This window comes from Vicugna pacos, chromosome 6 (assembly GCF_048564905.1).
Source record: "Vicugna pacos chromosome 6, VicPac4, whole genome shotgun sequence".
NCBI classification, from domain to species: domain Eukaryota; kingdom Metazoa; phylum Chordata; class Mammalia; order Artiodactyla; family Camelidae; genus Vicugna; species Vicugna pacos.
The window spans coordinates 88,955,784-88,978,663 of NC_132992.1; the positions used below are offsets into that span (position 1 = coordinate 88,955,784).

The window sequence follows — 22,880 nt, forward strand, 5'->3', positions numbered from 1 at the left end:
ATCCACCTGCTCCCTCAGTTCCCTGTGTGCTAGAGTCACATCCATCCACCTCTAACTTTCCCACAGACTCCAGATAACCTGCTTCCACTGCTCACAGTAACCCATGAGCTGCACCCCATCCAATGTCCACTTCCACAAGCAAACTCCAGGCCTTTTCTTAGGAAAAACACCATATTTATTGCAGTATTTGTGCATTTCTCAAGAATTTGACAGATGTAAAGCTGTGCTAGGATTTTTAAAAATTCTTATCTATTTTAAAATATAAAGGCCAAATTCACATAACCTACAGTCAACCATATTAAAACGTAAAATTTCATAGCATTTAGTACATTCACAGTGTTGTACAACCATTACCTATAATAAGTTCCATTTTTATCACCCCCAATTTCAATATCTTATCTTCTTATAATGGGTTACTGACAACATTTTTGAATGTGCAGCCTCAACCCCTTTTTCTCCACAGGCCCTGTGGTTTTTCTTGTGTGATTTTTCAAAGTAGATGGTTTTATAGCAAAACTGAGTCTATGTAAGACTGAATCTACATATTTGATGAGTCTGCATTCACCAGAGTAATAGAACCAATGGGAGATAGAAATAAATACAGGTATATTACAGATAGATAGATTATATAGTTATTTAAGTATAATTAATAAAGATTATATCTACAATGGAATGTTACTCCCCCATAAAAAGAATGAAATATTGCCATTTGCAGCAATATGGATGGACCTAGAGATTATCATACTAAGCGAAGCAAGGCAGAGAAAGACAAACATTATGTGTCACTTACATGGGAATCTAAAAAATAATACAAATGAATTTGCAAAACAGAAACAGACTCACAGACATAGAAAACAACTTATGATTGCCAAAGGGAAAAAGAGAGGGGGAGGGATGAATTAGGAGTTTGGGATTAACAGATACACACTACTATATATAAAATAATCCTCAAATTGATATGGAATCACAAAAGACTCAAAATTGCCAAAGCAATACCGAAGGAAAAGAACAAAGCTGGAAGAATAAGCTTCCCAGACTTCAGACAATACGGTAATCAAAACAGCGTGGTCTTGGTACACAAACACTACAATACATAAAATAAACCAACAGCAAGGATTTGCTGTATAGTGCATATACAGGAAACCATATTCAATACCTTGTGGTAACCTCCAGGCATGGAAAGAGGAGGAGATCCTGACTTCGTTTCTGGGTGTCTCCCTCTTGCCACCCTCCTCTGGATGCTGACCTGGTCCTTAGGTGCTATCTCCCATCATCCTTCCCCCTTTCTCCTCAACTCACTCCAATATGGCACCTACGCTATCCACTCCTTTGGTATCTGATGACCTCCATGTTGTCACATAGAGTGAGTACTTTTCTGTCTTTCTGTTGTTTGACAAACTCTCTTGGAGGCCCCATAGGCACCTTAAATGTTGCCTGTCCAAAACTGAGCTTATTTTCTTTACCAAACCTGTTATAAGTTTGCAATCTCAGAAAATGGCTCCATAGCAATAATGCCTATAGATGCACCAAAACGCAGACTGGGGTGGAGCACTAATAAGGTATTTGGATGTGCTCTGGAAACTCTGAATGACCATTTGCTTACTTATAACAATAACAGGTTTCAATAAATACTTAAGGAATTATGTACCCTCATGGTGACCTGTTTTGTGGTTACATTATACAGTTCTTCATCCTTTTATATTCCAGTGGCCAACCCCATAGCCAACATGTTAAAGTGTGTGTGTGTGTGTGTGTGTGTGTGTGTATTTATAAATAATTTATCTCCCCAGCTTTTATCACCTGGAATAATTTACTCTTTCCAAAGCCAAAAAAACTTATTTCAAAGTGATCTGGCTCCAAGCTGAGTGTGGCCATGGTATTTCCAAAAGAGCTAGAGTCAGATGGAAAGTCCAGATGATTGATTCAATTCATTTCCTAATTTAGGCAGGATATTATTATTGCTTCTTTTCCACAACTTGGAGGTAAGAGCTTTGATAATATTAATAGTAATAATATTAACATTGATAATGATTACTCTGGGTCAGATACTACTCTAAGTTCTTTACATATATTAACTTTTTTGATTCTTGTAACAGAGAGATACTATTATTATACACACTTTATAGGGGAGGAAACTGGCCTAAAATCACACAAGGGGTAAGTGATGGAGCCAGGTTCTGAGCCAAGCAGTGTGTGTGTTCTGAATCACCACGTTTTACTGTCTCATTGAAGAGCTTGTATCACACACACACACACACACACACACTTTATATACTTGCCTGCAGGATGCCCTCTCCAATGCCCTGGAAGTTTCCTGGTTGCTTCTGCCTCCTTCTGAAGCACAAGGCAGAAAGACAGCAAGGCGGCAGTTAACAATCTCTGAGTTTGAATTTTGACTCAGCACAGCTCACGCACATGACCTTGGGTGAGTTACTTATCATCTCTGAGTCTTAGTTTCCCCATGTGTAAAATGAGGATAATAACATTGTTGAGAGGCTGTATGAAATTAAACGTTGGCCCCGCTCTTAGTGTGATGTCTAGCACGCAGTCAGCCCTCTATAGACAGTGGTAACTATTATGATGCTATTATTGTTGTTGCCATTTTTGCGCTGTTCCCTGTCAAGGCCTCGTTCCAATATTTGTCCTCAGGACCCAGGATAAGACTTAGCATTTCACAGGTACTTAATTGCACACTTGTTGAATGGAACATGATATCTTTAGGTGGACTCAATGAATCATTCCATGCCTCATTCAAGGCAGATGACCATCCTTTTCAAAAAACAAGCTTAGGTTGGTATTTTCCTTTCTAAGTGAATGTTAACAACAGTTGAAAATATGTGTTCAATATATTTTTTGTGCTGCCAGTTCTTAGTTATCTTTTAATTATAAGTACTTTTTATTGAATGTTAAACAGTCAAGATTGTCTTTGTGCGAAGAGTGGGGAGGTTGCCATGGAGAGGTTCACGTTGCTATGTGACTCTTGTGTCAGAACCGGAATCAAAATGGTAACGGTCATGTCAATTCTGATAAAAAAAAAAGGATCCCCAACAGCTTCATTCAAAAGGGGAGCTTCTATTTCTTCCTTTTTTGTCATTGTGCCAAGAATAACAGAAGGGGAAATATTTGATTTTGTAAAGAGGCAGACAATGGGGCCAGCTGCCTGCACTGCTGATGGTGAGAAAGTTCATACCAATTTGCTGAGGAGTCGGGGTGGCCCCCTTTCTGCCAATTGGTTGATCCATGGGAGGGTTTCTTCCTTTCTTCCTTCCTTTCTTTCCTTTCTTTCCTTTCTTTCTGTCTTTCTGTCTTGCTCTCTCTCTCCCTTTCTCTCCCTCTCTCTCCCCCTCTCTTTCTCCCTTCCTCCCTCTCTCCCTCCCCCTCTCCTTCCTTCCTATTGGAATCTGGTCATTTTTGGCTTTGACTCAACATCTCAGGTGGGTTTAGAGACCATGCTTCTTCAGCCCTATCTGTTGGATCCATCCCACCAAGCAAGGTCCAAGATCTTGCTTGGGTGCTGCAGATTACAAAGAAGTGTAGACTCACCTTGAATGTTCCCAGCTGGCTCAGCTCTGGACAGAGCAAGAACACTACCCCAGGACTTGAACTTCTATTTTGCACACACAGATGTACTGACAAAGTAATCATTGTGTCCCAGAGGGTTTTGCTCTATCCCAGACTCTGAACATCTCTGTTACTTTCCAGCCAGTGCACCTGGGCACATGCTCTTTCTTTCTCCTGGAATACCTTCCCTTCTTTCTTGCTATCTAGCCTATTTTCCCCTTCTTTAAGACCCAGATTTAGTCTTTAATTATTCCTTGCAGCCTAGCATAATGGTCAAGTGTACAGACCCTGGAGTCAGAATGTGTGCACTGCCAGGTACCAGCTGAGTGACTTGGGTACATGGACAACTTTGCCATGCTCAGATGCTCTGAGTACCAGTCAGGGAAGGGAAGGTTGCCGTCTCCTCTTTCCACGCCTGGTCCAGCAGGCTCTCACGAATGCACTGTGGCTTTCTGGGCACTGCTAGGTTTCATGATCAGTTTATCAAGGGGTTAGAGTTTTAGTAGCAAAGGATGAGAGATGAAGTCAGTGGGTCAATTGGCATTACATGTGGGAAGGTATTATTTTGTCCAAATACTAGCTGTTAAATGGACTGCATCTGAGAGATCTTTCTTCTGAAGAGGGTTTTGCTCTGAGTTAATGTCTCAGAATACCAGCGTTTCCTGGTCCATCTGGCTGGATACAATAATTTCTTTTTTGAAGTGGTTTGTAATCATGTTTCAGTCTGGGCTGCCTGAATGTTTAGCTCATGAAGTCAACCTCTGCTAAGCTCCTGTTACGTGGCCAGCACACATGTAGCTCCTGCAAAGCTACATGATGAATATAAAAATGGAGGCTACATATTTTGGTGCTTGGGCCCAACAAGGAAGATGCTAGGGGTTAAAGTGTGCCCACCCCAAAGACGGCAACATCCTAACATCTGCCACCTGTGAATGTGATCTTATTTGGAAATGAGGTCTTTGCAGATGATCAAGTTATGATGAGGCCATTAAGGTGGGCCCTAATCCAATATGACTCCATCCTCATAAAAACTTGCACACACATGGAGACAATGTCACTTGAAGAGGGAGGCAGACACCAGGTAACACACCTACAAGCCAAGGAACACCACAGATGGCCAGCACACCATCGGAAGCCAGGGGAGAGGCCTGGAACAGATTGTCCCTCACAGCCCCAGAAGAAACCAGTCTTATTGACACTAGGATCTCTGGCTTCTGGACTCCACATTGGAGATAAAATTTTGTTGCTTGAGCCACTCAGTTTGCACTACTTGGTTATGGCACCTAATAGATCAGGTGTTAAACGGGGTTAAGTGTTCCAAGAGTGGGAGAGACAATAGATGGTACACAGGAAGGCTTCCTGGAGGAGGTGGCACTATACTGGGCTTCAAAAGATACTACAATTGAGATCTGTAGAGATAAAGTGTGGAGCTGAGCAGAAGATGTCAGGGCTAAGGATGTGAGTGACAGGCTTTTTCAGTCTGATTTCTTCTGATGGAATTGTCTTCATCAGCAGTTACTTGTTGAATTAGGTCACGGTGCCTCATTAAAAAAGAAACTGCCCCTTTTCCTCCATGGAGTTCCTTGATCCCAGCTAACTCCCATGGGAGGTTTTGACTTGGGAAAGTGACCTGTTGAACAGAAAGGTAAAAGTATGTACACATATTTCAGGGCCAGAATCCATGGAGCTGTCTGTCCATCTGGAAAATCCACCGTGGGTGGGACTGCTGGAGATTTTCAGCGACAAGGGATCCCGTTTCTCACTGGACACAGCCACCGGCAGCAACAATATTCCAGGCTGTCAATTCCGAGACAGAAGCTTCCGAAGAGCTCTCTGGATGTCTGCTTGCTTGGAATTGTGAAGTGTTAACTCGTTGCATCCTGGGGGGCACGGGGGTCAAGGGATTCTCGTCACAACACCAAAAACCAGAATCAATATAGCTTCAGTGTGATCAATGGATCAAACTAATGTAAAAAAATTGACAGCTGAGGGCCGGCTGTGGGGACACGAGAGCTCTTTGCACTGTCTAAATCTAAGTCCAAATTCTCCCTAAATCTAAGTCTATTTTGAGATCTAAAGCTCATCAAAACAGCAAAGGACCCCAGGTTGTCCGCCCTTCCCCACCTTTCCACCTGCAGCCACGTTTTCCCTGAGCCCTGCTCCCTGGGCCGTGGGTTTGATGATTTCTGATGGACCCTGGTAGTTGTGTGTGTCCTTGAGGTCTCTGTTGATGTGAGTTCGCACACACCCACTGGTACTGGGTGTCTGTGTGTGTTGGGACATGGAACGTGTGTGTTCCCCACATCTAGGCACAGGGATGAGTGAGTGTTGTGTAGCACGTCCGTCCTGCATGTGTGTGTTTGGATGTGTCTGTGGGGTGTTGGCATTTGTGTATGTGTGTGTGCGCGCTCACTTTAGAGGATGTTAATCCATCTTCACCTTAGATCGTGGTCCTTAAAGCACCACATTTTCCAAATTGTTCCAACCTTCACCCAAACTGAAAACTGCAACTTCATCTTTCTCCCTCTTGCCCTTTGAGCTGCTGCATCCTTTTTTACTCTCTTTCCTGTCCATGACATCATCCAAACCCTCATTGAAGGAAAGCGGTGATTTAAAAAAAAAAAAAAGGCTCCCTGGCAACCAAAATACCTTTAAGTGTAGCATAATTACCACCGCTCTGCCCCTTTTCCCTCCCCCGCTGGGACAATTCCACAAACCCTACAACATACACTTAAATCTTCAACTTCTCAGAGACACTACACGCAGATGGGAAAGATTTGATTAAAATTACAGTGCTTTAGGTTCAACTTCTCCTATTAAGAAAAAAAAAAAAAGCAGATCGGGTGCTGGACTATTTTTCCCTTCGCAGAGAAATAAGTAGGCCACGGTAATTACCCAGGGCCCCGCTGCGCGCCCTCAAAGGCTCCCCGGCGGTGTTTCCCTGCTACCTGTCTTTGCAGAAATGTTGACATCAACATGAATGATAACTGTGCCAGCGCAGAGCGGCCCGGGCTCTTTCTCTCTCTCTCTTCTTCCCTTCCTTCCTTCTTCCTTCTTTCCTTCCTACTTTCCTTACTTTACAAAAAATCTCTTTGTCAGTTTTTTAAAAGTGTCCCCAAAGGCAAGGAGGGGAGGAGGGAAAAGCGGCTGCGTCCTCTGCCTGTGCGTGACAGGCATCTCTGTGGGCACGGGGATGTGCTCCTGCATCCCAGTAGCCCTCCTCTGCTTCTGGGGCCGGTCCCTGAAGGGGGATGAGTGGAGAGCCTCCCCCACCCTCCGGGCTGCAGTGCCCACCTCCTCCAGGAAGCCTTCCTGAGAGCCCCTCGCTCCCTTCCGGGAAGCCCTCGGAGCTTTCCCCAGCCCTGGGGTAGGGGGTGGAGGGCTCTCTCTCCCTGTTATTTGCTGCTGTTGCTCTTTCAGGGCACATCTCCCCTCTGCTCGGGCCTGGGAGCTCTGGGCGTGCAGAGACTGGGACGTGGCCATTTCGGAAGCCCCGTGGTGTCAGCACCCAGCGGGGCTCAGCACACTGACCTCTCCAGTTAGGTGCAGTCGGCACAGGGCCCAGGACAGTTTAAGGAGCCCAGGAAAATATTTTACTATTAATTTATTTTAAAATAAAAAGGGAAAAAGATAATAACATAATACCAATATGGGCAAAATACATCTTAAAATCTGTTTTTATGAAGGAAGGGGCCCACAGAGGCAACAGTACCCATAGCCCAGGAGCGTCGGACGTGGCCCCGGGCTCAGTGGTCCTTGCAGCCTGGCTGTGTGCACTTCCCCTCCTGGAGGCCAGCTTCCAGAACAGGCACTGCAACCTGTCAGGGGCTCTGTCTAGGCCTCAGAAGCTCTCTTTACACAGACCCAACCCAGCGGGTTGACGGAGCTGGTTAAGTCTAGTCCATGTCTTAGGCATCTCAGGATTCATTTGGTTTCATTATCCTAGGGTTCATCCATCACTCAGGCTACCTCTGTTTGGCTCTGCACTTGAAGGTCAGAATGAAGTGGGGACTCCCCAGGTCTGGGGTCAGAGGACACGTCTTCTGGGCCTGGGGCCAAGACTCGCTTGCTGGTGACCCTCGGGGTGGCACTCTGCTCTGCGGACATCAGTTTCCTCATCTGTCCAATGGGCAGCCTGGGCTCTCCCAGTGTTTCACTCGGGGTTACTCTGTGGATGGGCGGGTTAAGGCTGGAAGGCCCTGGTTCGCTAGAGGACCTCACTCAGTAGTGATGACAGTGTTTTGTGGAAAAGCAAACAGCGGAGACAATTCACAGTGGAAATGGGAGAGAGGTCCAGAAAACAGAACCTAAGAGGAGTTTGGTGACCCCTGTCTGGGTCCCCGCCTCGGCTGGCTGGGGTACCACTCTGGCTGGAGCCACTGGGGACCAAACAGCCCCTTGGCTCCCAGCTCCCAAGAAAGCCGGCTTGGTGGACACCAGCCCCTCCATCTCTGCGCAGTGCGGGCTGGGACGCCACGTGGCAAAGGGGAACGCCATCATCGGCCCGGAGGAAGGCCACTGGCTTCTCCACCTTGTTGGCCTCTGACTAGCTGCGTGACCCTGGGAAAGTTGCTTTCCCTCTCTGGTTCTCAGCCTCCTTAATCATTGACTTATATAATAAATGAATACCGGGCACTGGCCTGGCTCTTGGGGAGGCCATGCGAAACTGGTTCTCCATCCAGCAGAGCCTGGTGGGGGCCTGGGGTCATTTTCAGCACTGAGCTTGATGGTTCGGTGGCCTGTTCCCAACCCCAGGGAGCTCTGGTCTTCCCCAGGCAGGCCCAAGCCGGCTTTCTCCCCCTCCCCTCACTGCCTGGTGCACTCTCCCTGCTTTCTCAGCAGGGCTTCCAAATGTCCAGCTCCCGGGGCTGTTTTGTGCCCAATGCTGGCATTCGGGTTAGAACATGAGACAGCTAGCATTGTGGGGTCCAGCCTGGGGAAGGAAGGCTGCTCGGCCGATGTGGGCACCTTAGTTGGCAAAGGGCACTGGGCCAGGCAGAGCCGGAAGTCTTTCCTCTTTGAGTTGGACGGGAGGAGTGGCTGGGGTGTGACCCGGGGCATCCAGGCAGCCTCACCCCACAGCAGTGACTCGATGAGGACCTTCTCAGTAGGACTCAAGAATAGACTTGGAGAGGGGGAGGGCAGAGCTCAGTGGTAGAGTGAGTACGTAGTGTGCACAAAGTCCTCGGTTCGATCCCCAGCACCTCCACTAAAAATAAAATAAGAAATTAATTAAAAAATACATAAAGAAACCTAATTACTTCCCCCCAAAAAATACAAGAATAGAGTTGGAAAAAATCATGACCTACCCCTCAGTTTCCATTCATTCTGAGTCCTTTCTTGCTTTCCAATGAGATTTGGGGAATCCCACACTCTCTCATCCAACAGATAAATGGGTGCAAGTCAATATGCAGTGGAAGGCAAATCATATTAATTAAGCATCATCTCAAATCTTCCCGCCATTTGCTGGGTTGGATGACCGTTCTGATCTTCATTTGACAGAAGTTGAAACTGAGGGAGGTTTCGTCGATCCCCCGTGGTCACACAGCCATCAGATGGCGGAGCTGAGATTCAAACTGACCTGCGTCCAGTCCAAAGACTCTGGAGGGGGTGCGTATGTGTGTGTCCTGTATAAAGATGGGTGCTGACGACCAGAACTGAATTATGCACTGCCACTGTGGTTACTAATGATGCAATGAATGAGTTGAGCATTTTGTATTTAAGTTGGATGAGGGCTGGAGCAGGTAGGTAATATTTACCAGATGGTAGAGGTAGGTTGCATTTCTGCTAACCCTATGGAGGAAGCAACGCTGTTTTTTTCCCTTTTCACAGATTGGGAAACTGAGATGCAGAAAGGTCATATGTGCTGCTTACAGTCACCACCTGGTAAGTCATGAAGTCAGTGTCCAATTCACTTCACACACACACAATCGGTTCCATTCAGCAAGTACTCACTGTCTTTGCTGGACTTGACGCAGTGTTGGGTGTAAGTTACACACACACACACACACACAGAGGCAGCCTCCCCTACCAGCAACTTCAGAGGTGCTGGGGTACCAGGCAATCCGTATCTGGCTGGTACCTGCTTTTGATACTCCTTGGCAACTTGGCAAGTTCTCTTCTTTCCCTACTTACTGTGGTTCCATGACAGTAGGTGATAATTTTTTCTTTTCTTTTTTCTTTTTTAATACTGTAACAGTACTAAAGACAATTTTAGAAAAACAAAACAACTCCTTTAGTAACATTCTATCCAGCCCCTTTCCACGAAACTATTTTCATTTCCACATAATTCTTCAAATGTTTCACATAATTGTAATCCGATTGTATATTTTGATTTGAGTTTGACTTTACATTATTTAGATTCTCATCATGAACTTTTCATTATGTTTTCGCATAGGCCTCAGATTGATCACTTTTAATCACTGAGTGGTACTCCGCTTGGAGATTATCCCAGTGTATTCAGCCATTTGTTCTAAGCTGAACTTAAAGCTTGCTTCAATTTACACTTTTTTATTACAAAGAAGAGGCATTTATTTACTATTTGTATTTATTCTTGTTTGAAGTCTGCCATTGTCTTTAACCCAGTTATTTATTGGACTCTCGATATTTTTATTTACAAACCTGAATGTAAACATATAAAACGTCTTTATGTCCTGTCTTATTAAGTATTTTCTCCTACTTCTGGCGTCCTATTATTTCTGTTTCTGCTTTTACCTTAATGCTGTTTAATTTTTATATATTGTAAAGTATTAATCTTTTCCTTTGTGGTTTCTTCCAATGTGTCAAAGCTTGTGACCTTCCACAATTCTGATAAATTGTTGGTTTTAACTAGTACTTACATTTTTTCATATTTCAGTCTATCCATCAGACTCATTCTAGCTTACAGAATGTAATTTGAGTCTAAATTGATTTCCTCCTAAATCACTAAGTAATTATTCTGAACTCTTTTATTAAATAAGCATTCTCTTATTTCTCATTTTTGAGTCACTCAGTAGTGATTAATTATTATATGCCAGGCACGTGTGTGGTGTTAGGGATATACTGAGCAGGACAGATACCTGGTCCCGCCGCCCGCTGTCTGTCTGGGCTTCCAACTTCATCCCACCAACTGGTTTGTCGAGCCCCCACATTCTTTCCCCAAAATATGGTGGTGTTTTGTACCATATTTTGATACGCGACAAAACAAGTCATGGGTGCCCCTCTTTTCAAAGTACTACTCAGGAAAAGTTTATCTCGCTTTTCCCAGCTGAATCTCATCATCTTTTTACCTGAAAATGGGCACACGTTGTCTCCCAGGCCAGACTTGTTCAGTGAGCAGTTATCTGAAACAAGGTGCTGTCATCTGTAGCGACAATCGTGGATGCCAAGTTAGGAGACCTCAAGAAATGCTTGCGATTGGCTGACCTGAGGGCCTGTGGGGTTCATTTGTACCTTCCCTGGAGGTGGGTCCAAACTCAGAGTACCCACCACCAGTGCAGAAACTTCTGGTTGGAGATTACTGATCTGTTTTAAAGCTTCAACTGATTTCGAACCTTCTTTCCAATGATCCTGCCAAGCATCTACCCATTCTGTGCTTGAATACTCTTAATGACAGGGAACTCACTTCTTGGTTTTGTTGCCTTCCCTATTAAAGCTCCGAGAAGATGAAAAGTTTGCTTTGTGACCCTGAAAAATAAGGCGGGAGGGCAGATAAACTTGTCTGGATGGCTTTGAGTTGTGTGTTCCCAAGACAGGGCATCTGAGAGCTCTTGAGCAAATAGCAAGTAGAAATGCCTCTCTGAGACACTACTGACTCCCTTCTGCCCTGGGAAAAGCAGAGCTACCTTTTAACTCCTGAAGGGCAATATGCATTAGCCATGCTTGAGCCTCAGTCCCTTCCACTGCGCTTAGTCCTGCGCCGTCACCTTCGTACAAGGGAGCTACACTGCACCATTCCGGGGGAGCGCCTACAAGCCAGAATGCGCCTTGCTTCTTGATTTTTCTTTCCTTTTTTTTTTTTTAATCTCAATGGATATTTTTATTTCTCCTCCCCATTTACGTTTTCTGTAAGTTTTTTGCCTTTTCTTTGAGACAGAATAAGTAACTCCGGAGAACACAATTGGAATGGACTTTTCCTTAAGTCTTCAAAAAAAAAAAATAATTGAAAGAGAAAAAGAGAGAGAGAGAGAAAGAGATGGAAATATAAAATCAAGTCCGTCTGGATTTGGTTCCAGTTTCAGTAAAGTTTCAGGCCCGGGCTTCTTTTAGCCAAGCCATTTGTCCTACCCCTATTTATACAACAGGATGCAAAACACTCCTGCCTCGTGTCCTCCTGTCTGTCAGAAAGAAATCTGTCTTGGAAGAGAAGCCAGTAGCTCAAATGTCTTTTTTTTTTTCCTCCGGTTGTGTTTTACTTGCCCCGAAGTGTACTCAACACGGAACTACGGTGTCCGGTTAGGGTGCAGGGCGGCGCCCAGCAGGTCAGCGGGGCGAGAGGCAAGCTTGGAGGCAGAAGATCTGGAGGCCAGACTCGATCTCTCATCGGCTCTGCAGTCTTGGTTAAGTGGCCTTCTTCAGCGTCCTCCTCTGGTAAGTGGGATCCACAGCAGTCTTAACGCCCAGCCCTCAGGAATGCGAGTTCCTCGGAACTGTGCCATGATAGTGATAATCACAACAGCAACAGCAACGACTATAATAATACCGCGATTTTTCTGTGGCAGGCGTTGTGCTGAGTGTAGGAGCTCATGCGACCCTCATCTTGACCTGAGAGGAAGAATTATCACCGTCCCCAGTTCACAAATTAAAGGTTGAGCCTCTCAACTTGGCTCTCCCTCCAAGGCGCACACAACACCTTGCAGGTCCCAGAGTCACACCATCACCCATGGGGAATACCTTCCAATGACAAGCAAAAAACCCAACGCCTGGAAAGTCCAGCTTGTCCCTCAGAGACCAGCACCAGCCTCCAAGCGCGAGTCTCCTTGGTCGACTTTTGTATTATTTAGGGCACTGCTAAGCACCCTAACAGACCCCAACCTTCCAAAGACTAGGGTGATAGACATTTATAGAAGTAGGAGACCTCAGAAATCATCTCACTGAACGCTTACGTAACACACAGGTGTGGGTGTTTGTGTTTGGCCGTGGCCTTCCTCCACTTCGTGGTTCAGGGACCCAGGGTCCTTCGACCTGGTGGCTCTGCCCTCCTCCACCCAGCTGGTGGGTCAGAAGAGATGATGGAGAAGTGCACTGGCTTCGTAACTGCCACTTACATTTCATTGGTGGCAGCTGGTCACGCGGGCCCACCTAGATGCAAAGGAGCCAGGGAAATGTAGTCCTGAGCCAGCCCGTGACAATTCTCACCTCTGGATGAAGGTGCTCAGATTTTGGTAGACAGTTCACCGTCTCTGCCGCAACACCTCCCCCACTTCCTTCCGCCTGTATCGCAGACATTCGAGGCAGAGAGAGTCATCACCTGACCTTCTTCCTGAAGTGAAGCTAAAACACTGCAAGTCACACATCAAGTTATTTGGAGACTTGGAACCAACCTCACAAGGACTTCACCACAAGGGTCATGGAAGATTCCAGAACACTCCCGTAGAAGCAAGTAGACCTCCTGTCCCATAAATGATCTCAGCCTGTGTCCTGGAAGCGTGTCCCTGTGTCCCCCTTGCCTCTCTTCTGTGTGGTATTTCCTCTAACCTGGTTTTCCTTTTTAGAATTTCACACCAGGATTAAAAATGAAGTGCATTCTTCCCACATCTGCCCCGCCTCCCCCTCTGCATTGCTGGGGCCCAGGGATTTCAAGGCAGGATCATTGTGTTTGATGGGAAAGCTGTAACTCGGAATAAACATGATAAATACAAAACTCATTTTTATTTGCAAAGAGAGGGAAAAAGGGGGAAAAAAGGTCAACCTTAGAAGCAAAGATACACACACACACACACACACACACACATGCACACGCGCACATCCAACTGGGGCAAGCTGAGGTAAACATGTCATTTTGTTTAAAAAATAAGGATTCCCCACCCCCATCCCAGTCAATAAGTAGGGCTCATAATTACTCATTGAATAAAAGCATAAACTAGTTTCAAAAAATCTAAACTCTGTGTCAAAGAGAAAGAGACAGCATGTTTAAGTTACTTACTGATTTTGTTTTAAAGAGATTCCTGTCTATTTATTTACTGGAGTAGAAACTTGTTATCTATTTTACATATGATCATTAGTAACTTACTGATACCCTCATGTTTTCAAATTTTAGAGCCGGATGCAAATTTAGGAATCATCTGAATCATTTTATAGATGAGAGGAGACTGGGAGACAGAGCTGTGATAGAACTGTTTCTAAAACGCTTTCTCCTTCCTCCCTCGCTCCCTTCGTTCCTTCTCTGCTTCCTTCCTTGTTGAGGGAGGTACGGGGATGGAACCCAGGACCCAGAGCTAGGCAGGTGCTCTCCCACTGAGCTAGGTCACCCACTCTGCCGCCAGCTACTTTCTCTTTGGCTGCCAGATCTATCTTCCCAAAGTAAATACCCGACAAATAGCACCATTGCTTGGAAGCCTTGAGATCACCATCACCCACCAGGTGACAGCCGACTCCCCTCCATGGATTCAACCCTGTCCCCACTGGCTTCTCCCGCCACTGCCTGCCTCCCGGGCCCTTGCGCTGCTGGACTCACCCATCTTGCCAGTCACGTGGACACAGAAGGTGCCATTGCCTGGCATTTGCATAATTTCAACTCCTTCCTTTGAAGTCAACTCCAGCCAACAGAGGAAATTCCCTTTCCTGGCTTCCTGCAATGTGCCTTGACCAATCACAGCTCAATTACCACGTGGTACCTGGAAGTTTGTATACGTTATGGTTTCTCCACTCGTCCTTCTAAGACTTTAAGACTGCCGGATGCTATCTTTATATGATGACCCCCCCACCAAACTGTGGGCTCCTGAGAAAAGCACGGCTGTGTTTTATTGTTTTATTGATTATTCTCTTCCCAGGGTCTGGTGTAATACCATGTTCTTTAGTAGATGCTCCCAAAACATTTGTGTGAGTAGAGTCCACGACTGGGCTGAGGTGTCCTGTTTACTAAGCCCAGAGCCCCTGTGGCGTTCTCTTTGCTTGGAATCTGCATGGCTGGCCTCCCCCATCACCTTGGGGCTTGAAATGCATCCATCTGAGTGACTTTTCCTGACCTCCTGGTCTAAAAAACTCCCATCACTGTCAGAGTTCCCCAGACAAACAGAAGCAATAGGAAATATATATATATATATATATATATATATATATATATATACACACACACACGCACGCACACACACACACACATATATAAGGAACTAGCTCATGGGATTATGGAGGCTGACAAATCCTACAACCTGCTATCTGCAAGCTGGAGTCCAAGAGCAGGCAGTGCATGGTGCAGCTCTGGTCCAAGTCCAAGGCCTGAAAACCAGGAAAGCCAATAATAATCTAAGTCCCCACCCGGGTGCAGGAGAAAACCAGTGTCCCAGCTTGAAAATGGTCCAGCAGAGAGAACAAATTCTCCCTCCCCCCACCTTTTTGTTCTGTGCAGACCCTCAGGGGACGGGCTGAGACCCACCCACGCTGGGGGGTGGGGCAGCCACTTTACTCTGTCTATCTATTCAAATGCTAATCTCACCCAGAAAGGCCTCCCAGACACACCCTGAAATAAAATTTAACCGAATATTTGGGCTCCCTGGGACCCCGTCAGGTTGACGTAAAATTAACCATCACGTTGTCTCTTTAACCTGCTTTGTTTTCTTTGTAGCACCTCTCGCCACCTACCCGGGTCAACCTGGATTTCTGTACATATTCATTGCGTCTCCCCAGCACTGGAAGGTTAGCATCGCGGGAGTGAACCCTCAGTCTTTTGTGCTCACTATTCAATTCCCGATGCCTAGAAGCAGGCCTGGCACGTAGTAGGTGGTCAAGAATTATCTGTGAAGTGAACGGATGAATCATGTAACTGACTCGCATACTAATCCAGGATGGTCTCCCAGACCAGACCTCTTGGTTTTTGTTCTCTGAAAAAGAGGCGAGGGAAAAGAACATTACACTACATCTTTCTCAAAACTTCAGTGTCCGGGAAAAACAAAAACAAGCAACGACAGCAAAAGTAAACAATTGGACCAAACCCTCCCCCAGACCCGCAGCGATGCCTCCCAGTACGGCCAAGGCGGGTCCTTTGAAATCTGACTCAATGGACACGTGCTGGGGGAAGAAACGAGGAAGAAATGGCAGATTTCTCTGCTTAATTTTTATATACCAACTTGCTAGTTAACAGTGGGAGAAATCAATAAACTTTAATAGAAGGCTATTACTTGAGGGTGGTAGTAAACTGAAGAATAAAGAATAATAGCTTTTCAACCTTTTATCAGTCTGGGGAGCTAGTTTAATATGCGCAGAAAATACGTTACAACAATTTTTATAATTACGCAGTCCAGACCTCTCTAAAGATTTTCCAGGAAATAAGTCATGCGCAAAGAATCCAACCCAAATAGATGGTGTAAAAACCGTGGCTGCAGTGGGAGAGGGCAGGCCAGCTAATTCGATCAAGAACTGGACATTTATATTAAAAATGCCACTGGGCTCGAAACTGGCAGGAGAAGCCCACTGCTGACTTCTTTAACTGGTCTTTCTTTAACCAAGTGGACTGATCATCCCCCCCTTAGAATCACCCAGACGGTAGACAAATATGCTTGAGATTTAAGTATACACAATCTTTAACCTCAGCGAAAGTTGAATGATGTGCTATGAAACCGTTCCTGGGCGCAGCTCAAATGCAGGGCTCCACAAAGGAGCCCCATTAATCCTAATTTAACGTGCATCTGGTCACAATTTGGAAGAGGAAACAGGCCAAGAACTGAAGAAACAGCCTGCGTTCATGCACACACACAGCTCTAGCATCCACGTCGAGGACCACGGGGCGGCCTCCAGCCTCTCAGCTCTCGAGCCTGCGGGGCTGGTCCAGATATGACTGCACGTTTCTACTCAACCTGGCTTTTGTACCCTTCATACTGGGCACCCCTGACCTGATCTCCACTCTGCTGAGAAAGCAACTGTAGGGGTGGAGAACAAACCCCCCAAATGCGTCACTTTTGCATAAGGAATCTTTTGAGCTAAAGGCAATGGATACCCTGTAGGTTTCAGAGAAACGGCTGCCCCTCCCATAACCACCTAGAAGAATTCAAAGCGGGGATTTTTTTTCCCAGAAAAGAGTCATTACAGGAGATACATTTTATCTGAGGGGCCCCATCTAGGTGGCGGGGCAAACATCTAGTTACCAAACATCCTCTCTTCCCCTCACTGTCCTGTGAATATCCCTCGGTCCTTGGAAGCCCTAGGCCCCCCTCCTAGCGTGGCATAGGAACCTCATTTTACCTTCCTGTCTCAGACCCTCTCATGTAGGTGGGCTCCTGTATGTAAAAAATTAAATTTGATTTTCTCCAATTAATCGGTTTCATGTCCATTTAATCCGTGGACCAGTCAGAAGAACCTAGAAGGATAGGGGAGAAAGTTTTTTCCTCCCCGACACGATCATTCTACCTGGAAAATCTTGTCAGTGTCTCTCCTGGAACTGCTGAGGGTCCACAGGGCAAAGTTCAAGGTCAAGGCCTCAGAGAGCAGGGCTGGGACCCTCGTGAGGCCAGTGAGGTAGTGGAAAGTTTAAGAGGTGCAGAAAAACCCAGCCATCAAGATAAATAGCATGAATGCACTCTTTTCTAAGTTAAAAATTTGCAAAAAAAAGTCCATGATGAACAAAAATGATCAAAATTTTAAATAAATAGTGGCTCAGGCATGCTGAGCTATTTTGGAACCTGAGGCAAAAGGCAAAAACAAGTCAGACCGACCTTGTTCGTCAGATCAGGCAAGCTTCAGGCTTTTGTTCATCCTGGACTTTGCATTCATTTTGCATTCTTAGACAGCATTGCATTAAAATATTACTTCTCTTAATAACAGAGTTTCTCAGGACCCCCTTAACAATTCTGCAGCCACAGTGGGCATCTGCCTTGCCCCAGCTCTGGTCTCAGCCCTGCCAGAATTAGAGCCTTTTGCCTCTGTGGCCCCAGCGTCCTTTGTTCATCACATCCTGTGACACCAGAGAGGTGGCTGCGGTGGGTGTCACCTCCCTTCTACTGAGAGGACGGGGCTATTTCAGCTCACGTTTGCATCTCCCTTGGACCTCACCCAGGGCCGTAGGCTCCGAGATGTCGAATTAGAACACTCAGACTGCAGAGGGCGGCATTAATAGATGCTCCCACTACCCCAGCCCGCACCAGATAGCCTCATAGCTATGCCTTCTCTGCCCCCAACTCCCCCATCCACTCCAAGCCACACTGGACTTCTCAGTGTTCCTCCATGTTGCCCTGAAGCTGAAGACCTTTGCTGATCCTGTTTTCTGAGCCTGGAGTTCCCTTCCTTTTCTCCCCTACCACGGCGCCAGAGAAAGGCTGAGCACCGGCGACCGCCACCTGCGGGTCCAGCGGCATTGTTACCACTCAGTAGACGTGTATCTCCAGCATGTTGTCCAGCCTCCCTGTGCCTCAGTTTCCTCTTCTGTAAAACGAGTCAAGGGTAGTGCCTACCTGATACGGTTCTGGAGGATTAAATAAATCAATGTCTGTAAAGCTTTAGAACCAAGCTGGCAGGCAGTAACTTAGAGAAACCAACCAGGCAGAGCGCAGGAGCTGGACCTGGAAACAGTGGCTGTTCCCATGACTTGGGCAAGAAAAGACAGTGCATCCCCAGGCCCAGGCAGAGTGCTTGTCAGGGGACGACTGGCTTCATAGCCAGCCCATGGCATCCTGGAGAGTGAGTCCCCTACCCACGTCTCTGGCTGTGACCCCTCTAAGGGGATCCGGGACTGCAGGGTCAGGGGGCAATCTATGAAGATCAGCCTGCGGGGCTCAGTGCAGAGAAAAGAGGGTTGGACAGTGGCCTCGGGGGCTAGGGAGTGATCAGGTAATATTCTAACTAGGACAAGATCTTCCTCTCCTGTGTGGGGGACCGAATGAACCCAACTTCTTGCTGAAGCAGGTACACTCTGTTCCACTGTGCACACGGTGCCCACTGCATCTTGCAAAGAGGCTATGGAAGACGGTGAAAGTACCCTGCTTGCTGGAGAAACGGGGTGGGGGGAAGGGGAGGGGATATCTCTGCAGCCTTCTCAGGTTTCTGTTTTTCTTGAGCAAAAAAAAAACTTGCTCACTGGGGCAGGTTTCCCCCAAGCTCTCACGGTTCTGATGATAATAGGTTTGTGGATGCTGGTGAATTAGTCTGAGCCCGTCCAACCATCTTCAGCTCACATTAATCACACCCTTTTACTCAAAACAGTACAACTCTGATCTAAACCAATTAAGCCTGTGCTGTTTAGACAAAGAGATTAATATAGCTCTGAAAAGCATAACCTTTGGCCATAGAGGTGTCTTAAGATAATGAGCTTGATTCAGTGGGTTGGCATTGTGGAGAGGTATGTTTTGGAAGAAGATATCTATTTGCAGATTCTAAATCAGCAGGCAAAGAAGTGCACCCAGGCAAGCCATTCCTGGTTGTACACACGCAGGTGTAAAGGAGGTTACGGGAGCCCGGTTTAGAGCTGATGGTTTGGAAATGCGGAGACTCTTTCTCTTGGAAAATCCAGCTGACTCTGACAAAGAAACAGAATGGAAAATCTAGCAAAATAATTGTGGCTATAATGTGAAGCTTAAATATATAGTGTATTAGAAGCATTGCTCAGTGTGCAATCCTTTCTGCTTTCACGGAAATGGAGGCGTGGCTTTACAGTGTGTCTGTGTAAAAAGGGGCACTGGACCGGGAGTCCTATGTGTGGAGCTGGGTTTTGGTTTAATGCTTGAGTGCCGCCACATGCCAGATGCTAAGGATTGGCAGGGGAGTGGAACCCGGTCCCTGCCTTCGAGGTACCTGCGGTCCAGTGGAGAACGGGGACCCGCAAACAAAAACATCACTACCATAGAGAGGCTTCCTGGGAGCCCAAGATGGGGACACCGAGCCCACTGGGGGTCTTCCACCAAAGCTCCTGGGAGCAAGAAAGCCCTGCATTGAATCTTGAAAGATACAGAGAAGATCTCCTGGCAGGGAAGCGCTGGAAGGATTCTAGGCAGGTGGAGAGAATGGTGGAAGCAAACGCACGAAACAGCAAAGCATGACAGGGAAGCGTTCGCCTTCCCTCTGAACCGCGGGAGCCGACGTGTGAGGTTGCGACAGATGTAGGTAACACGCGAGGTCAGAGGGGCAGGACCGTGGTCCCTAAATTAGGGTCCTTGGAGGTGATTTTCTAAGCAATGGGAATAAAAGGGATTGGAGCCCAAGGTCCAGTCCGCTCTACTTCTGGAAGGCCACCTTGGTTACCACCAGTTGGCAGTGAAGCCAAGTTATTCTACTATCTAACCTCAGATTTCTCATCTGTGAAATGGGTGTGTGATACTATGATTTCGGAGGCCGGGACAAGCATGGACCAACCACGTTCTTTTTCGTCTTTATTTTTGATGCTTTGCTCTCTTGGGGCCTTGCTGGCCCTGCAGGGACGGCCCTTCCCAGGGCTGCCTGGCTCCTAGAGCTGGCCAACAGCTGGCTCTAACAGCACCAGCCTTTCATATGCAAACTGAGCAATCCAGAGCCCCCACCTCCAAGCACCTACTGTGTTAGTTTTCACACTCCAGACCCCTCTGCCCCTGCCCTCCTCACCCCAGGGCCAGGGACCAGCCCACTAGGGCCGGCCCCCGGACCTCAGAGCCAGCTGCAATTATTCAAGCCTGCCAATCCAGAATGAGAAAGGGCAATATACGACATCACTTATATGGGGAATATAAAAAAATGAGACAAATGAACTTATGTACAAAACAGGAACAGACTCACAGACAGAAAAAAAACGTATGGTTTGTTTCTTTGGGAAAAGGTGGGAGGGAGGGATAAATTAGGAGTTTGGGATTTGCAGATACTAACTACTATATATAAAATAGGTAAACAACAAGGCCCCACTGTGCAGCACAGGGAACCATATTCAATACCTTGTAAAAACCTATCACGAAAAAGAATATGAAAAAAATACATCTATGTGCAACTGAATCACGAAGCTGGGCACCAGAAATTAACACAACATTGTAAACTGACTCTACATCAATTTAAAAAAAAAAAATGCAAAAAAAAAAAAAAACCCACAAACCAGCCAGTTGTAAACCTGCTCACCCACTTTTTGCTCCTTCTGTGAAACCACAATGGAAGATCTTGCTCACGGGCCCCCCACCAGACGCACAGCCTCCTGACCGGGGTGGGGCCCACCATGGAGTGGGGTGCTCCCCCTTCTTGAGCTCTGTGGGTCTAACAAGCTGTCTTTCGATGGCAATTGTTTCCTGATTTGTTCGCCTGTAACACCTGAATAAGAACAGAACTTAGATCTTAAGACACAGCCGTGTTCTTGAGGGAGTGCCTAAGTCTCCTGGCCCAGTGAGTGGAGCTCAAATCCAGCCTTGGGCTAAACCAGGTCCCGGCGGAGGGTGTGCGTGTTTCCAGTTTCCACAGAAGCCCCCTGTGGGCTAGCAGCAGCCCTGTGTCAAGTCATCTCAGCCCTTTGAACCTCAGCGTTCTCGTTTAGACAATCTGGACCTTGGACTAAACACTGACTGTGGTTCCCAGATTTGAGACTCTGTGACAGTAGAGTTACTCTGCGGGATCTGAGATGAATCTGTGCCCCAAGTTTCCCATGTGTCAACCGGGCATTCTTTCCCCACTCCTGTCCCTCCTGGTCCTACTGGCACAGAGTGGGAGAAGCTATCTGAAGTGCTTTGTAAACCGTAAAGCGTGGTCGTGACGGTGGCCTGCTACGAGCATTACTGCTGAGAAGGAACTCGATCCTGGCCGTAGGTGTGTGAGACATTCAGGGCAGTGGCCTATGATTTAGCAAATTATCTCTTCAGTGTGCTAAAGAGTCCGCCAGGAGTTTGCTCACTGCGGGATGAGGGAACAATAAAGGCCCCGCTATATTCATGGCTTAATTATCATGATTATCTCACATTTGTATAAAAGTCTTTGCTTTCAGGACCTCAAAGTACTTGATAAACATTAAGCCTCCTGGTCCCCCAGGGGAGACATTAAATTGAGGCAGAACTTGCAGATCCCTCTTCTTCCTGGCTCGAAAGTGGTTTCCTCCCGTCCAGGTGAGGAGGAGAGAGAATCTGAGCATCTCTTGTGGTTGTGCACGTTTGATGGCAGAGATTTGGGTTTTGCAGGTTCGGGGCCAAGGTGAAAAGATCAAGAACAGGAAGAACTACCATTTGTGGAGAACTGAGCAGACCCTGGCCCTGCGTTAGATCCTGTCACAATAGTAACTATCCTCCAGTTCACAGGTGGAGACTGCAGCTCAGAGAGGTTGAGCTGTATGCCCAAGGTTGCACAGCCAGTGAGAGGTAGACACACACACGTAGGATGAGGATCTGTATGTCTCACTAAGGTCCAAGTGGCCATTCTGGACACTGACCGCAGCTGCCCTCCAGGTCCTGCTTGCTTCATGTACTTTTCTTTGCTTTGGGGGAGTCAGACCAAATTCCTACCACTTTGGCCTTGAGATAGAGTAGAGGGGGCGATGGGGAACTTTCCAAGAAGAGGCAGGGAGGAGGTCCGTGCTGGCCCAGGCAGAGGACCCCGCTGCCCCCTCAGTCCTAGCCAGACCTACACCTCCGCTGCCACCGTTCTGGTGACTGTGGCTGCAGAGAAGTTACCCCGAAACTCAGCAGTTTAGAACAACTAGTTTTATTATACTCGCACGTTCTTTACCAAAAGAATTTGGTAAAATGACAGCTGGGCCTCTTTCCCCGATCTGTGATCTCTGGGGCCTCAAGACTCCAACATCAGAAGACTCAAGGGCTGTGGGCGGAGCACGTTCTCCTAGCCCCTCGCTATGGCCTGGGCTTCCCCGCAGCGTGGTGGCCTCGGGACAGTCAGGCTTCACCCGCGGCTGCTCGGGGCTCCAGGCATGAATGTTCAGGAAAACAAAGTGAGAGCTACTGGCTTCTTTTTTGACCAAGTCACACAGGGTCACGTCTGTTGTCTGCTACTGAGTGTGAGTGAGTCACAGGGGCCAGCCCAGCTTAGAATATCTGGGTGTCAGCGGGGCCATGCTCCCCCCAGGGCTCTGGGCTCTTCTAGCTTCTGGGGGTGCCAGGCATGGAGGCTGTATGACTCCCATCTCTGCCTCCATCTCCACATAGCCTCCCTGGGTAACCGTCTTTTTTTCTGTTTTTCATGAGGATGCCCATCTTTGGAATTAGGGCCCTCTGTAATGTGAGATGTTCTCATCTCAAAATCCTTAC

General features: G+C 46.9%; 1 long non-coding RNA gene across 1 annotated transcript; it reads left to right on the top strand.

Annotated features, from left to right (window-relative positions):
• The first annotated feature begins 3,035 nt into the window (after nt 1-3,035).
• LOC140697191 (uncharacterized) lies at nt 3,036-5,566 on the top strand. The gene is made up of 2 exons (XR_012074038.1): nt 3,036-3,174; nt 5,232-5,566. It is a non-coding gene; the product is annotated as an uncharacterized lncRNA (long non-coding RNA).
• The last annotated feature ends 17,314 nt before the right edge of the window (nt 5,567-22,880 follow it).